The following is a 3848-nucleotide window of genomic DNA, read 5'->3' as shown; positions in this document are numbered from 1 at the left end:
CTGCCCACCGCCACCCCTCTCCGACCCCTGGCTGCCCAGGGCAGGGCTCTCAAAACACCCTTTCTTCCCTTCCCGAGATCCCTGTTTCTTCATCTACAACGTGAAGGAGTGGGACCTCCAGCTGAGCTCTGAGGCCTCTCTGCTTTCTCCTGGCAGCTGGGGCATGTTGAGCTGGGGTCTGACAGCCCCAGGGGCTGGGCCCGAGATGAACAAGGGCTGCTGAGTTGATGGCATACAGGGTTTGTTCAGGGCTGAGCAAGCCGTCCCTGGAGTTTTCCTGTGCGGGGGTCCCAATTCCAACTGATCATATGGCCAAGGTCAAGGAGTCAGCCACTGCTAACGATAATCACTGCTGTTGCACTGTATCCCTACACTCATTTAATGCCCACATCGTCCCCATGGAAAAAGTATCAAGCCATCTGATGCCCAAATGAGGGCTGAGAAAGCTGGAACCCAAGGTCACAGAGTTTGGGAAGTTGGCAGTGCCTGACTTTTGACCCAGGTCTTTCTGATCTCAAGGTCTGTGGTTTATCCTTCAGGGGTGGGGCAGAGAAGGGTATGGGGAGAAAGCCTAAGAACTTTATAGTATTGTCCCATTTCATCTTTGTAACAAATTTCAAGTTAGACCCATTTTACAGAAGGGGAAACCGAGGCTTTGAAATAATAACTTACCTGAGACCACAGAGCCAGTAGATCGTACAGGTGGCCGGTCATTTATATGAGGGACATGTATCTAGAAGATATTGTTTGGGGTCAGCTAAGGGTGGAGTGAGTCATGTATGTGATAGATTAAGCAAGTTCTAGTTTATGGGTGGGTAGGTTTACTTGCAGGTTGTGATTGGTGGGACATGGATGGGGTACGAAATAGGTTTCTGGAATGTGCCTCATAGGCAGTGGGTCACCCGTGTTGTGCATTTGGTAAAGCATATATGTCACTGTGTATGGAGTAGCTTGTCGTGTGCAGGCTGCCCACCTGGTAGTTCTTGCATGTAATAGGCAGGCATGGCATGGCTGACCCTAGTTGATCATATACCTCATTTAATTCAATCTAAGATGCCATCTATACAGACTGAAAAAAATTGTTATTTTTGTTATGGATTAAATTTTATTTATTTATTTATTGGCTGCATTGGGTCTTCATTGCTGTGCACAGGCTTTCTCTAGTTATGGTGAGCAGGGGCTGCTATTTGTCGTGGTGCGTGGGCTTCTCATTACAGTGGCTTCTCTTCTCGAGCACAGGTTCTAGGCGTATGGGCTTCAGTAGTTGTGGCACATGGGCTCAGTAGTTGTGGCTCGTGGGTTCTAGAGCTTAGGCTCAGTAGTTGTGACCCACAGGCTTAGCTGCTCCATGGCATGTGGGATCTTCCTGGACCAGGGCTCAAATCCGTGTCACCTGCATTGGCAGGGGGATTCTTAATCACTGGAAAACCAGGGAAGCCCCCCTGATTAAACTTTGACATGCCAATGATCCCAGCCCACTTTTGGAAATGAGGAAGCCTACCTCTTAGACCCAATGAGATGTCTTATGTGTAGGCTTGTGAGGGGAGTAGCTGTGTGTGGCCTGTTACAGGTGCCAGACAGGTGGCAGAACCTGGAGTCACCCTTGGAGGCCCCTCCCAGGACTGCCCCTTCTTCTCCTCTGTGTTTATCCCTTACTTGTGTCTCCTGCCCAGCTCAGCCTTGGCCCCAAGGCTGCTGGAGCCGGGCTCAGGTATCCCTGGTGGAGCATGGGAGGAACCCACCAGGAGCTGAAGTCTTCTGCATTAGCCCTTATGGAATCTCTCTCCCTCCCTCCATCTGTGTCTTGTCCTGATCAGCGAACAACTGGGCCAACATCTTCACCCCATTTTATAGATGGGAAAGTTGAGGCCCTTAGAGGGATGTGATTTAAACAAAGTTACCTGAATAGTGACGGAGCTAGTTTCTAAACTGAGGTCTCCTGATGCCAAATCCAGCCTCTCTTCTCCTCCAGAACGATACCCCCCCCCAACTGCCCACCCCAGTTATCTCAGCTCCAGGCGGAAGCTGGAGGGAGGAGGACAAAGCTACATGGGGCAGAGAAAGGGCTTCTAATAGTTGGAAGAATATGAGGAGGATGCCTCCACACACCCCTCAAACACACGCCACCTCTCCCACTGATTCACCCACTCATTAATTCACCCACCTATGTACTCATTCACTCATTCAGCCTTTCACTAATCTACCCACTCATTAATTCACGCTTTCACTCATTCACTCTTTCAGTAATTTACCCACTCATCAATTCACTCATTCATGTATTAATTCACCCTACCTCTAATACACCCACTCTTTAATTCACTCATTCATTAATTCACCCACCCACCCGCTCATTAATGCACTTTCTCACTAATTCACCGGCTCTTGTTCTTGGTACCAAATCCTTCTGCCTGGCCCTTCCAGCCAGCAAAGGAGGACAGGCTCGCAGGCCTCCCAAGTCTCAGGTCCTTCTACCCTAGCCTGCACTTTCCACCTCTACCTTGTGACCTTACTAGTTTGGGAGCTCTTGAAAGTGTCTGTGTAGCGGGCAATGAGGGCTTGCTGGAGGGTGTGAGAAGAAAACAGTGGGCCATGAGTTGAAGGCCACATGATTATCAGCGCCCAGTCCCAAACCATAATGCACGGCCCCTTGATCAGAACAGGAGAGCATTAAACCAAACACGGGAGCCTGAGAGTGAAGCTCTGTGCACTGCTTGGATGGCTCGCCCCCAAAACACACTCTGGAGGGAGGGCGTGGGTGGAGAGAAACAAGGGAGATACAAAAGGAAGGCCAAGGTGGGGCAGGAGGAGGAGAGGCGTGGACACTTGCTGGGCACCGCTTGGTGTTTTCCTAACGCCATCTCATTTAATACTCAGACCACCCTTTGAAGTTGATTGTGCATTTTCTAGAAGAGGAAACTGAGGCTCAGAGGGGAGAATCATTTACCCAAAGTCAAGATTAGTAGGTGGTAGGCGCCTGAATGTTAATCCAGGTCTGTTGGGCTGTAAGCCTTGTCTCCGCCTGTTCCCCAGTGAGGGGGGATGGGGGGAGGCACGGGGGAGGGAAACAGGAGGAAGTGCTGGGGAAATGGGAGATGGAGTCTGTCTGGGCCTGAGCAGCTGGATGCTGTGGGGGCTGGTGGTGGCCAGAGGGGGGTCCTGGGGAGCAGGGAGGGGACCCAGGCAGGACTGCAGCCCTCTCAGTCGTTCCCGCTCCCAGGGGAGGCAGGAAACTGGACGGGAGCTCCCAGAATGAGAATCTAGAAGATTGGTATCTGGGGCCTGGGATTTACGTTTTTGATTCACGAGCCATGAGGCAGCTCTATCTGTGCAAGAGCATTGAGGGTCGGAGTCAGTGACCGGGGAATTTACTGAATTAGGGCATCTTGGAGGTGGACCGTCAGTGTCCGAGGGTACACGTGAGCATATCAGCCTGACTCGGGGTGACAGTGACTTGGAGGGTGGCTGAGTCAGGCTCAGGTGGGGCAGTGTGCCCGTCCTACAGAATTGATAACACAATATTGGGGAGCTGGGGCCCCATCCGTTGTAACAGCCCCCCTGGTGTCAGCCAGAAACCAACAGACAGCCAAATCCCTGCGGCCCCGCCCAGCCGGTCCACCAGTGGGGGAGCCGATTAACCATTAACCCCCAGCCCTCCCCGGCAGAGCCTCCACCCCTTCACGGAGGCTAGGCCAAGACTCCCAGCAGATCCTCCCAGAGGACGGTTTGAAACGCAGGAAGGCAGAGAGGGCACCTGGGAGGAGGCAGTGGGAGGGCAGAGGGCGGGGGCCGGGGTTCGGCCCAGCGCCTTCGGGGTGGGCAGCCTGGGCAGGGCAGGTGGCCGAGGCGTG

Source organism: Hippopotamus amphibius, chromosome 12 (assembly GCF_030028045.1).
Source record: "Hippopotamus amphibius kiboko isolate mHipAmp2 chromosome 12, mHipAmp2.hap2, whole genome shotgun sequence".
In the NCBI taxonomy this organism is placed as follows: Eukaryota; Metazoa; Chordata; class Mammalia; order Artiodactyla; family Hippopotamidae; genus Hippopotamus; species Hippopotamus amphibius.
This window is presented reverse-complemented; position numbering follows the sequence as displayed.